The sequence below is a fragment of the Rhinolophus sinicus genome, linkage group LG05 (genome assembly GCF_036562045.2).
Source record: "Rhinolophus sinicus isolate RSC01 linkage group LG05, ASM3656204v1, whole genome shotgun sequence".
Classification (NCBI taxonomy): Eukaryota; Metazoa; Chordata; class Mammalia; order Chiroptera; family Rhinolophidae; genus Rhinolophus; species Rhinolophus sinicus.
Genome location: NC_133755.1, coordinates 156,937,692 through 156,951,998, shown reverse-complemented (window position 1 = coordinate 156,951,998; position 14,307 = coordinate 156,937,692). Strand labels below are relative to the sequence as shown.

At 36.2% G+C, this 14,307-nt stretch overlaps 1 protein-coding gene across 3 annotated transcripts in view; it reads right to left on the bottom strand.

The window, feature by feature from the left end:
• EYA4 (EYA transcriptional coactivator and phosphatase 4) overlaps positions 1-5,105 on the bottom strand; it is a 286,539-nt gene extending 281,434 nt beyond the window's left edge. For 2 of the 3 annotated variants that reach the window (XM_019732792.2, XM_019732795.2), the window contains exon 1: positions 4,887-5,085. The gene's annotated coding sequence lies outside the window, so the exon portion shown is untranslated. Of the gene's footprint in view, positions 1-4,886 lie in introns of all 3 variants that reach the window. The other variant, XM_019732796.2, reaches the window with a different exon arrangement.
• Between the last annotated feature and the right edge of the window lie 9,202 nt (positions 5,106-14,307).

The following is a 14,307-nucleotide window of genomic DNA, read 5'->3' as shown; positions in this document are numbered from 1 at the left end:
CTTAAATTTCCCATTAATATTGGGCAAGATAGTTTTTTGTGTGTGTTTCAGTTGCCACAAATGTTAAATGAGAAGGTTGGGTTAGAATTCCACGATGCTAATCTCTAACTAGGCTATTATAATTTCCAGGCTAATTCTATTTCTTCTGAACATTTATATTCTAAATATGAGCATAGTAAATGTTGATCTTTACTATCAAGTTAATGTCCGGAAGCCGTGGTTATAATAATAATTATGATTGTTACTCAATTAGTATTAACTATGTTGGGACAGATAATCTAATTTGTCCTTTAAAATATATTAGATTTAAGTTATACTTTTTAAAGTTATTAAGAAAATTTTATTTTTTCATTCTAACAATAGATACAATTATTTATTTTTAAAAATACGTTAAGCAGTTACTATAACGCACATTTGCGGGTTCTGGAGATATACCAGTAAACAGTATAGAAAAGGACCCTGTTCTCAAGAATAGAGCACTGAGAATGTTTAAATAAAAAAAAATTTTTAAAAAAGATAATCTCAGAGTGTGATGATTTTTTTTTCCAAGAAATAAAACAATTATTTTTACAGAAAATAATTGCGCGATATGGCTATGGGTAGGAAGATGTTGCTGTACAATGGATTGTCACTTCTAAAAGGGAGATACTTGGCTAAGGCACACATCATGAGAAGAAATCAGTTATGCTGAGAGGCACAGAGAAAGGAAGGTGCAAAAGTCATGCAGTAGGAATGTGCTTGCCCTTTAAGGAACAGAAAGAAGGCCAGTCTAGCATGATATGGGGTGAAGGCTGAGGCTCAGGCAAGGGCCAGCTTGGAGAACAAGTTAAGACTTTCCACCAAAATATACATCTGCAACAACTAAGAGCCTTTAAACATTAATATAAATGCATTCAAGGGGAATTTTGCTTAAAACCTAAATTGACTATAGATATCCCCACCTTCTGTGGGGTATGAGTATGGGGAGCATGTCACTCACTAGCATGTGTGAGTGTGTGTTGGTTTGGGTGTGTGGCTTGGACAGGAATATTTCTTAAGAGTGGAGTCAAACTTTTCTACACTCCTCACTTCCCCTTGTAGAGACTGGCAAAGGAAAGAGAATGGGCAATACTAGAAGTAGATGTTTAGAAGTACACTTCCTATGTCTTGGAAACTCAGAGCTGAGTTTGGGGTTGTTTAGACAAAGGGAATTAATCTTACAAAGGAGAAGAGGGTGTTTAGTTCATGTGATACATGGCTGCAGGGGCCAACATACTTTTAAGTAGAGAAATGACCAAAATTCAAAATTTTGTGCAATTACTATGCAAACTGCTTCAGTCTCACCAAACTTTCTGTAAAGTCAGCTACACTGAAAGACATTTTTTGTGAGATTTTTTTGAAGGAATCAAGGAAAAGATCAAAGTTCCATGTTTGAAAGGATGCAAAGCAGAAAGGATAAAATTGATACAGGAGTGAGACTCAGAATAATGTGAAATCTGGAACTTGAGGCCAGAAGAGACCATGAAAACATGTGTCCTCCGGGAAAGCATACAAATTTTAGGAAGAACATGGGATGGGTGACTTGAGCTGCCATATAGTTATTTATTTGTGCATTTGTTCTCAACACTATGAAGTCTCCTAAAGAAAAAGAAAGCAATTGAAGGAAAGAGAGAGAGACTGACTTCTTTCTTAGAAACTGTAAGCATCCATGATGCTAAAAATTTCAATTGGTGAGAAAAAAAGCAAGTTAGTAGTTTAATACAGAGTTGTCAAAATAATTGGCTGATTGGTAAGTTTTTCACTTCTTAACCAGTTGCTTTGGCATAATATAGGCACAGCTCAAAAATAAATAAGAGTAGAACCACATTCACTTTATTCCAAATTCTGAGAAATTCATAAACATGTTTTTAGTTTTATCAGCAAGAATCCATGTGAATGACTTGTCCATTTGCTCTGGGATTCTGGAGTTTTAAGTGGGCCAGAGTTTTGAAGTGTTGAAAGATATTATAAAGCACTTACAAGTATTCAGCTAGTCAGACTGCTCAATTAGCTGAACATTTATAACCTCAAAATTTTGACAGAGCATGATTCATGTAGGAACAACCCCTTGGACAACAGATGGCTTTATTGTAGGTATGCTTGAGAGAAAGCATACAAAGTAATGTGATTTAAAGAAAATAAAAATGGAACATGTAGAGAAAGTAAAATTGAACTTAGGAGATGGATTGTACTCTAAAGAAAAGGAAATTATTAAAAAATTTAGCTGATATATTTTTAATGATAGGATTTTAAAATTTGTTTTACTTAATGTTCAAGACATTCATTTATGGGACACACCATGAAAACAAAAAAGACCATAACTAATATCTGGTTACTATCTAGGCAACCCATACAAACTCATATTACAAATCTAAATTAAGTATTTAGAAAAAATAAAAATAACAGGGTTTGGGGAGTAAGAACCAAAATGTCAACTAAAAACCTAAATCCACAGCATTTTAGCTTCCTTTTTTTCCCTCTCTCTCTTTTTTTTTTTTTTTTTTTTTAACTGTAGCTATGGGCTGCTTATATTCTCAAGAGTATTCTGGAGAAATATTAATTTAAAGGTATATTTTAGAATAAATATTTTTACCACTAAGACATATCAAATTTTAATTAAGAGAATTTCATCAGTTTCCAAAGGAGAAGCAAAAGGTGATGCATCCATCTAAATAAAAATATACACTTTCAGGTGTGTGCAGTTTTGGGGGTTTTTTTTGTTTGTTTGTTTTTTGTTTTTTAAATGGAAGTAAATATTACATAGCAATTTACTTTGGAGAAAAACATCAGATTCTAAAGCATGCTTTACTTGTATCCATAGAACAAACACTAAATTTCCTTCTCATTTGGAGCCTATTATGCACATATTATATTGGTTCAAGTTTTTTTTTTCCTTTATATTTTCTTTTATTTATTTATTTTTTAACTTCCTAGGAGCACAAAGCTACTCATATTACCAGGGGAAAAAAATAAAAAGCATGTAACAAGAAGCAAGTAAACAATTTTTACCAGAGGAAGGGGAGGGGGAGGGGGGGAGAAGTACCTCAAACAAAAGAGAGACAGAGAGAGACAGAGAGAGAGAGAGAGAGAGAGAGAGAGAGAGAGAGAGAGAGAGAGAAAAGGAAGGAAGGAAGGAAGGAAGGAAGGAAGGAAGGAAGGAAGGAAGGAAGGAAGGAAGGAAGAAAGACCTATATTATATTATGGAGACTTCTCCCCAACGAGGAGCTGCAAACATTTCCCTAGGATCATGTGAAACAATCTCACGACAGCATGCGAGATCTAAAGAACGGATAGTGGTATCCTTGTGCCTTGAAATATTTTTAGGAGAAACGGTACCCCATGCCAGAGAAAAGTACTACCACGGAGTAACTTTTCTTCTCCTCCGAATCCTGCAGTCCCGAGGACGTGAATCACAGCCTCACCTGGGATCAGCTCTTAGGGTGTCCAGCGCCAGTCTGAGACTTGTCCCCTGACCCCCAAACCCATTCCAACTCCCTCTGGACTCATCAGGCAGGTGTGCAGGTCTCTCGTGCCTCTGACCGTGCTCACCGCAGAGGAGTCCTGACCACTTAGAAGAGCATGCCCATCTGTGGTTCAGAAGAACCAGGAGCAGTATTTGTGGGTGATTAGATTCTCCACGCTTACTGCTCCCATCTTATATGTGGACAACCAGAGTTATCATGGAGCATTCTGTCTGACCGTACGGAATTAGCAATAGGTGAAAACAGAACACAGTCCTTCAAATCAGCACTCATTACCCCCTCACAACTGCTGCTTAATAATTAAAGACTTAATAAAGTAGTATTTCTGCTTATCAACTTTTCTAAAATAAATATAAAAAAATATAACAATGAAAAACCAGTAAGGAAACAAAAACGAATTCGTTTGTGCTTTATTCCCCTTTACTTATTTAGTCATTTCCCCCTTAACACTATTAAGCAAGAAGCAAGTTTTATAGACTGGAATAGAACTAATTTTTGACTATTGTTTATACAAACTGTAAATGTACACTTTAACATTATTATGCTTATTTGACCCTCATTACAACTCTGTAGAGTAGATTGTTACTTTTATTATCCTCAGTTTACCTGAAGTTCAAAGAAAATAATTTATCAAAAAATCAAACTGCTGATACAGACTACAGTCAATATTTAAATACAGCACTCCTGACCCTAAATTACGTTTGATTTTCTTTAATTATGCACCTTTAACTCTAATAAATTTAAATAAATGTTTTTTCAAAACATAATTTATTTCAAAACCTGTTATCTACCCAATGGGGACATATTCTAAAAGTATAATTCTTGAGTAATTTCAAGAAAGATCTTATAAAAGCGTATCCATGCTCTAAAGATCATTGTTTGCAGATATACATTTATACATTATTCAATGTTCATAATTTAAATGACCCAATAAATCAAAAGAGAATATCATATTTCAATATCTTAGACATTCACTGTTAACTCCTTAAACCTTTCCTTTATACATTCTTTTTTCTTTCGTATAGTTTGAACAATGAGAAAACTTGTTAGGAAATTTAGGTGTTACAAGCAAAACTGAATTAAAAGAGGAAATCAGGAGCAAGAGGGAAAGAGAAGTCTAAAAATAATAGTAGGGTTTTTGTGGGTTTTTTTAATTAATCATGATGATTTAGTTGAGAAAAAAATTAAATACGGTGCTCTGTGGGCACACAAAGCATTTATTTATATAAGAATGAGTTTAAATTGGCATTGGCTATAAATGTTGCCCATAAATGAAGTTTTATATTAAAGCAAAACAAATGCAACACACATTATTACTGATAGAAAATACAACTAAAATGCAGAACAGTTCATTAGCAAGCATGGACTATTCCACAAATTACTTACAAGGACAAGTTAAGCCCTATCAAGGCTTCTGCAGTCTGCTTCTATGTGAGACACTCCTTGTCACTGTATAGATTTTTTTGCCCTTCTGCTAAATGCTCCATGACTTTCTTGGCAAGACTGAATATAAGCTTTTCTTATCAAATATCAGAACTCTCATAATAATGATTTTTAAGATCATCCAAATTAATGACAACTTCAAGTAGTGACACAGACTAAAATAGAAAGAGCTGCTGGTGATCTAAAACTACTCACAGCATGTCCCAGCGGGTACTTGGACAGGAGCACATGTCACTTAAAAAAAGCACATAACCCTTTAGACCCAACAGTCAATTAGGCATTGGTAGAAATGTCAGCCATAAGTATGAGAGGCCTTTCAATTATTTACATATAATTTTCCTCTAATTAGTGAGAACTGATTTTAATTTTCCCCCTTTCTTTTCTCAAACAGAACCATATGGGATCAAGTTTAGAGGGCAGTTGCTTCATTAAAGAAAGCAACTTTAGAAAGAAAAAGAGAGAGAGAAAAAGATATTGAGAGAGAGAGTTTTGTTGTCAATCAGACTTAATGATTCTTAGAGAGATGGGGTGAATAAAATGCCTATCAGCATAGCAGTCTTTAAAGATTTGTAAGGAACTTTGCTAGGGGCTGTGCTGATGATGTAAAACAGTAAGACATTGTCAGAAGCGCCTGGCAAACAAAGTACAAAAATAATCAGTCTGGTGTCCCAAGCTACTGATACCTAGGTGACACAAGTGAAATTTTCTATTCTTCCTTTGAATGCTGTGTTGCTGGTCAAATAACTAACTATACATAGGATTTAAAAATATATATGGATGTAAATACATCATAGTCAAAATAATAATCCTCAAATTACTTTTATACAGCAATTTTAAAGGAATTTGAAACGTTTGAATAGAACTGGCTCTGGAATAATTGTAAGTACTATCCAGTCTCTAACATAACCCAGTCTCTTCGGTTGGGGTATGGTTTGGGAAAACTTTCACAAAAGTACATTTCATTGTTTTATTCTGTGGAATTAACAATAGTAAGATAATAAAAGTTCATTTTGCTGAAATTTTAATTGTATTTCTACATTTGAGAATTAACCTTGGAGGAAAGAATGTTCTGGGTCTTTCTAACTACATTATCTTTAATAATTTTTAAAAGTGTTTTTAGGTCATGAAACTAGGAGGCGAGACTTGGACTCATTTACACATTTAAAAGTAGAATTAAAAACCATAATACCTTTCAGAGTTTGATTTATTTGTATTTATTCATGTAAATATGCTAACTTGGAATTTGCACATGGGAATTGCCAAATGAGGTAGCAGGCATGTGATATTTCTCTAGCAGTTTTTACACTATGCTAACAATAAGTAAGAAAGATTGACATAAAAGAAAACGTTAAGCATTCACAGTTTTGTTTCCATTTATACTGACATTGTTATTTAAGACAAACTGCCTAAACTTTCTGAAAATCAAAATGTTTCATACAAGAGCTCAAGAGTGCCCTCAATCTTCCACATGTGGCTTTAATTCAAATAAGAAGCAATATTACCAGCTGAATAAAGGCAACTATCCCAAGAAATCCCCCTGAATTCTCTGTATCATCGAATGAAGATAGGCCAAACCCAAAAAACAGAACACCCCAAAACCAAACCAACACAGCCAGGTAGAGTCAGAATTCACATAGACAAGCTTCTGCTAATATATAGGATTCCTCTTGTTCTAATAGGATGGAACAAAGAGTTCAGTTAATTCTTTTGTCTGAGTCAAAATGTAGGTTCTCAAGGACTGGTGAGTATGTGCAGCTTTGTGGGAAACAGTAATGACTTCCTCTTCCTATTTTCCCACATCTTCAGATTGAGCTGCTACAGAGACGTGTGAAAAACCTATAGAAGAGTTTAATCCAGAAGTGGGGCAGAGAGGGGCTGGATTTGCACAACTCATATCCCAAGGGATTCCTAGTGTTTTTCGATACGACAGGCTCCAATGCCACTCCCAAGCTTGTATAACCTCAAGTGGGGCCACAGCTGCCAGCTGACTGTAAAAACCAAGCCTGGCCCAGATTTCCTCTTCTCTGAAGCTCCTAGAAGACTTGCCTGCATTCTGTCGCATTCCTTCTGTCTCCTTTCTGCCATCAGCCACTTCTAATTGGGAGGTATTTTCCCCCAGTCCTGAAGCTGTCCATTGAATAATTCTTGATTCCCCGACCCCTACCACATAAGTGAAATCAAGGGATCATAGTGTCATTTGGTATTGGAGTCTTGGGCAACTATCATTTTACAAAGGGCTGTGAGAATGGTTTCCTTTTAACTAGTCTCCATGATTTATTCCAGATTTCTCCAATTTAAGTCAATGCTCTATGCCAGAAAGACTTTCCTAAAATAAAACATTTTCTATTTTTTCAATTTCCTTTCCTATTTTAAATCTTCTATGGCTCTCATTACCTGTATTTATGAGTGATTCTAAACACAGCATATACTCCAAGAGTCATAAAATACCCTTCACCTTCAACATACTAGACTTGCTATTTCTAAAACGCCTTCTGAAGAAGGTTTATTAGCATGGGGATATTTCTGAAACCACTCCAACCCATTTTTGTAGGTACAGATAGAGCTAAAAGAGTGTCAACCAGTATGAGAAGAGTCTGATCCTGGGGTGAGGAGCAAAAAAGATGAGAAGGGAAGAACTATGGAAATGGGGAAGAAAAAAGGTGGCAAGATTTCTCTGCCAGTTGTGAGGAGATAGCCTAGTAGGTGCCTAACACCAGTGAGAATAACTGGGAGGGATAAAGCCAAAGGCCACTTCACAGGGCTCACTTTCTGGGTATGTAATCTGTGCATTAGCACAGGGTCCCACACCCAGAAAGACCCCACTCTTGGTTTAATATTCTGCTGTCACCCTCTTGAAATTCTTAATAATTTTATTTTTGAACTCATGTTTTACAACTGAAATCTATGAGACAATTGAGCATTCAAGAGTGGAGGTATGTTCAATATGTGTGTCCACTCTTCCTTGCCTGCCCATGAGCTCAGAATTCCGGGTGGGCTCGCCATGTGTGGGAGGTCCCAGAGACGCTGAGGACAAGCTAAGCATGTTATGTCTACAACTGAGTGGGCAGGATTGCTGACAGCTCCGAGAGGCCACTGTTTCCCTGAGAACCAGAACACACTTCGAACACAGAAAAAAACACAACAATGTTGTAAGAAACACTATGCCTAGAGAACCCTGTCATATCCTTTCTTTTTTATATTACTTTTCTGAATTAGCCAACCACGTAGGCTAAAAATGATGCACAGAGGGAAAGGGAAAAATAAGGCAACCTATAGGTCTTTGTTCTTTTAGTCTTTCCTTAGCCATCATTAAGCCAAAGGTAGAACTGCTGGTAAAACGGTGTGAGTATTGACAAATGAATAAAAACTGCTGTGTTTTGTGCAGCACTTCTGCTGTTCTAGTAAGAATGACATACATATGCATGTATGAGCTATGAAAACATGACTTGTGTAATTTTGGTGATTTCACACGAGTCAAATGCTTTTATATTTCCATTTAAAATGGGCACGTTACCACATAAAGATAAACGGTAAAATTCGTGTTAATTTAAAATTTTAATTTTTCTTTACTTAAAACATTAAAAGAAAATGAAAAAACAAACAAACACAAAAAAACACCATGGCAAGTTGGAAGAGGCCATAGAAAAAAGGAAAAAGCTTTAATTTTAGGACCTTTAACAACACTTTTCTTGCCTTTTGAACAAGGGACCCCACATTTTCATTTTGCAATGCACCCCATAGATTATGAACCTGGCCCTGCTACTTCAATACCTCCAATTCTCATATTGGATTCCAATAGTTGGATTGAGTTTATTACTCAAACTCCAAGTAGAGGACAACTTGATAGACTCTTCTCTACCTGTGTCTTGACAAATTAGTTAGGGCCAGTTGAGGTATGGACTAAATCTCTCTTTCCGGCACGATCAGGATGTAGTCAGAGTCATGGGTAGGGGGAGACAAAAGAGAGGTTCAAGCTGAGACTAATTCTCTTAATTTATTATCTTTTCAACAATTTTTAAAGGTAATATATTTACATGATAGTAGTTAGGACCACAGGGAAAAGTTGCCTGAGGACCCCCTGTGAAACATCCAATTGAAATACCAATGTTCAGAATGTGAGATACAGTGATGTGGGACTGAACTTCATTTCTGTTCGGGTATTTTCTTGAGTATGGAGATGCTAGTACCCAAAACAGTGGCCAGAATGGAGTAAACTCATTGAGGAAGACTTGATAAAGAAATTCTGAGGTTTCTCTTGGTTGCACAATTTCTGTCAGATTGAACTATGAAAATACTGCCCTCTTCACTTAGCTATCTTCTCATTTTTTTCACTAATAACCAAAATAATAGAGAAGTAGGTAAGTCAACAGAGTTGTGAAGATGTAATAATAAAAGGAAAAAACAACTCTCCTCTCCTTTACATTTGGGAGCTTTTGCCTTGCCGAGAACCAGGAATGAATGCCAAGTTGGGGGCTTGGGCAGAATTGCTCTGACTGATTGAAGGGAAGAGAGAAGATGAAAGGAGAGGAGAGGAGAAGGCAGGGGAGGGGAAGAGAAGGTAAGGGAGACTGAACTTCTGCAATAGGGAAGGAAAAGATGGGAGAGCTCCTAGACCTTTCAATAGAGACATTGTAGAAATGTCTAAAGGGGATATTTCAAATGGTAGTTGCTGGTTTTATGATAAAATTCTTTCCTTGCTTCATATTCAAATGAAATCTACAGTTTCTTACTAATGTTTTGGTGGAAGTGGATTTGCATATGTGAAGAAGGCTAAGGCTGGGGTAAAGATTGAAATGGGGGCGGGGGTGGAGGGTGGAAGCAAGCGCCAAGAAAAAGATTATGTAATAGCTGACACCAGTTTAAGTTATACAGATTTTAAAAGATTGTCTTTACTATTTAAGAAGATAAGAAAATGAGCAAATTTCTCATTTAATATTCTCTGTCTTCCTGATAACTTTTGGCTCCTCAAGTTGACTTCTTTCTGGGCACAGAATCAATTTTCCTCATTCCTTGGTACCTCTCCAATGGAAACAACTAACTTCAGTGTCTCCAATTTTACCATCTATCATTTTGTCCAGCAAGTGGACTCCTTGGAAAGATGATAAAAGAGAAATGTCCGTAGCGATATGTGGCAAAGGCAGAGAACATTCTCATAATAAGGGGAAAGCCTGTTTCCCTGGCCACCCTCAATGGCCTATTTCCTCCACTCTAAATATAGAACACCAGGGCTTTCCTCACACCTGACCCTGATGCTTCCAGCTCTGGGAGATTAAGTCTCTACTCCAATTTAAGCTCTACATGTAAACAATATGTCTTAGCCATTCTTTTAATAAATTGACATGTTTTTCTTTAAAAAATTATGCTAATGATATATTTCTAATGTAAAATATTTGCTGCTCCTTTTAAGTTGCTAGCTTTAAGCTACATTTCCCATCATTATTAATAAGTGAAAAGGAAAAGGTTTTCGTTGGCTACCTCTTGTGTTTTGAACCCCAGCACAGAGTGTTTGAGGTTTGAGAACCTTACTGTCTGGACTGAGCAGTCACTAGCAGTCGGTCAAGGAGATAAATCACTTTGACTCCAAATGGAAATCATAGGCAATCACTCACAATACCTGCCTTATGTTGATTCATGGTACAGCACGGCCTCACCTGTCCCTGTGGCCTGAAGAAACCATTTGTGGTTTTGATCACATGTGATTCTCCTCTGCCTCCAGCTTCCCCTCTCTGGTCAATCCATCACACACAGACAAAGTTAGCTTTCTACAACACATATTATATTTGTGTTATTCCCCACTCAGAAACCTTCCAAGATTCCCTACTGATTTCAGAAGAATCCAGACCCCTTAGCATAGCAGTCAAGGTGCTTCAATATCAGAACTCAACCTTTCTATCTGGTACCTTTTCTCTCTGCCCCTCTTCTCCCCTTTCCATCCCTGCACCTTCTTTAAATATATTTTTAAATATTCCAGTAATTCTCATTGGTGCTTACTCTTGGGATCAGCAATATTCATTTATTCATTTATTTAGCATTGGACATTAAGCCTTACCTCATTAGTTTTGTACTGATATAAGTAGAAGAGGTTGGCTGAATAATATCCATTCAGCCAAATGTTGTTTATCTAATTATCATTTGGGAAATTGATAAAAATACACATTTTTCAGCAGCACCTTATCTATGTCAGAATCTTTGGAAATGGGATATAAGAATTTGAAGATTAAATAAGTTTTTCACATCTGGTATACCCTAGAGTTTGAATATTCTATATATTTGACATTAAAAGTAACAGCATTCACCTTATTAATAATATTACATTTTTCTCAATCATGTCCATGTCACCAAAACATTAATATCTTGCCAATACCTACTGTACTCACCACTGAAACATTAATATCTTGTCAATGCTTACTGTACTCTGTATCCTGCATAGGGCATACATTGCCCAAAATAGGCATAGTTTTCCAGGGCTTATTATTGAGCAAGAAAAAAAGGCTGGAACATATCTATAAATACTGCAAAAGATACAGGAAATGTGCCAGAATGCTGAGGTTTTGCTGGGATTCAGTGACTAGAGCTAGAAATGTTTGATCTTGGAAGTCTTTAGGGAGATAGACTGTTTTGAGGAGAAGAAAATCATTTCAACTTTCAGAAACACGTAAAAGCAAAGCATATGGAAGATTCATGAACCCTGATCAAGTTAAGAGTCCATCTTAGTATGTGATGGGAAAAGAGAAGTTAAACATGGAAATGACAGTGAGCCTTCATAGGTAGAAAAATTAGAAGCACACAATTAGATTATTTTGATACGTAATTCATTCAACAATTATTTATGAGATCTGAAATGAGCAGCAATGTAGTTCCAAGAAATATGAAGTCATCCAATGAAAATAAGTGATGTTTACTTAATAATTACTTTTGATTGGCTTATACATGCCAGTTACTGTTTTAGGCACCAGGAGTTCAGCAGTGAAGAAAACAGACAAAATTAGCTCTTACCATCATGAAGATAGACAGTAAACATTGAGACTGACTTCCAGTATCACTTCCCCTGTTTCCTTAACTGAGTAGCAGTAATACAGTGTGAGGAATTTTTTTCCACTCAAGGGGTAGGCCAATCTCGCTACAGGTAACCCTATTATCTCTTGCCAATGGTTACTTGAGGAAAGGAGCTTATAACACAATTCTGGATAATGAGATGAGAAGAAATATTTGCTGGAGATTAATAAAAGTACAGGGCACCAGTTTCTTGTTGGACAAGAGAAAGAATCAGATGACCTCAATTTTTTATATGAGGGGATCTATCTTTGGATGAAACCAACACTGTTGGTAGAGGAAAAGAGACATGGAAAGAACCTGCTGACTCCACCACCCCAGAAGCCTGTACTATCTCTGTACTATCTCTGGTATTTTTCTTATATGAAATAATTCTTTTTTTTTTTTTTTAATGTTTAAGCTTGAATATGTTTCCTTATAGGAAAATACATCTTATAGGAAAATACATCTTAACTGATATACTCGTACATGCATAACAAGTTTTACACATCTCATTTGATCTTCAACAACCTTGTTCGGAAGGAATATTCCCTGCTCATGAAAATGAAAAATAAAATCTTAAAACTGAAGAAAATACCAGAAAATTTTTAATAAACTCCAAGCATGAGGCTTTAGGATTTAGAAATGTACTATATAGAAGCAAGCTAACAGTCACTGAGCATCTTTTACATGCTGATTACTCTTTTAAGCACTTCACAGGTTATTTACTTTTAATTTTTATAACAACTCTATGAGTTTATTATTATCCTTATTTTACAGATGAGTAAACTGAAGCTCAGAAAGTTTAAGGAATTCACCCTAGGTCACAATGTGCTGCAAACATGGATTCAAACTCAGATTTCCACTCCACCACAAACTACTTCTTGTGAGAAAGCATTTCCTATGAGTGAGGTCTCATAGAAGAATAATCATCAGGGCTTGGTAATGTGAGAATTTAAATTGCAGAACATTAGAGGAAGATGTATGAGTCTGTGCCTGGAATGATAATGTAGTAATGGTGAAAAAAAATGAGACACTGAGAATAAAGCCCTGATAAAGACTAACTAAATGACATTAGTGGAAATTTCAAAGGCAGAATTAAAGTGACTATTTGGGATTTATTAGCATATTGCACAAGGATAACAAATGACTCTTTGGGGGAGCCCAGTAAAGGATACAAGAATAGGAGGAAACAATGAAACAGGGAATAAGAGACATGAGAAATATTGGTTCAACTATAAGCAAAATCACATGCTAGGTTCCGGGAAGAAGAGTTTAGGAAGACTATGAAGAAAGCCTATCAAAATGAAAAATGAACTAATTCATCATGATGCTATGGACTCTCATATTGAAGATGTAGAGTGGTAAAATAGTTGGACCAGCTTCATCTGCCTACTCATTTAAGCAAAAAAATGCCTGGAAAAATACCCCAAATTTGAGAAGTCAGCAGAGATTAGACCTTCAATTCATTTGCCTTCCCAACATAATGTTTCCTGTTGTTTGGGGGGGAAGAGAATGTGGAAGGGAACTTATTGGGTGCCTGTTTTGGGGTCAACGCCACTAAGAGCTTCACATATAATTCTTGATTCATCCTGTTGCATGGATCTCAGAACAAAGCTTCATCATAAAAGCTGCAGGGAACCATGGACATTCAATCCTCAGAAGTATCATGGGGTATTTTTGTGCTATATTCTGTTTCACAATCAAAGAAGGGAGGTTCAGAATCATTAAGTCAGTAACCTGTGATTATGCCACTTGAGGTGATGAAATCAGGAATGGAATATAGGTTTGTATGACTCCAAAGCTCTGGATTTATCCAGTTTTTATAGATTTTTTCTTTCACTCAAACTTTATTTTAAATGGTCCATGAGAAAAAAGCAAAAAAGATAAAGTGAAAGAATCAGAGGCAATAAATAATGCCAGATATGTATTCACAGGAGTAAATTCATTTAGCTCAGTCAGTATACTCTTTACAGTATTTTCTAATCAGTGTTCACAAGTACAACAGCACAGGTACTTTACTGGCTTTTGTAGAATAACCAAGATTGAATTTATCCTTCTACCTTAAACAACTAGCAAATAAGAATAAATCTCTAAAAGTATGGTTTTCAGGGACTAGACAGCAGGTAGCAATGGCCAATGACTCCTGAGGGAAGGGAAACAAATGAATTGATCTCTAGTGAAGGGCCAGGCCACAGCATAGGGAGGGTGAGCCCAAATAGAGCTCAGTGGTCTTGTTCAGTTGAAAAGATAGAGTTGAGAGTTTGGAGAGTCTAAGGTGGCTAGAATTTCAGTGGCAGAATCTGGGAAAATGGATCTGGACAGAAAAAGA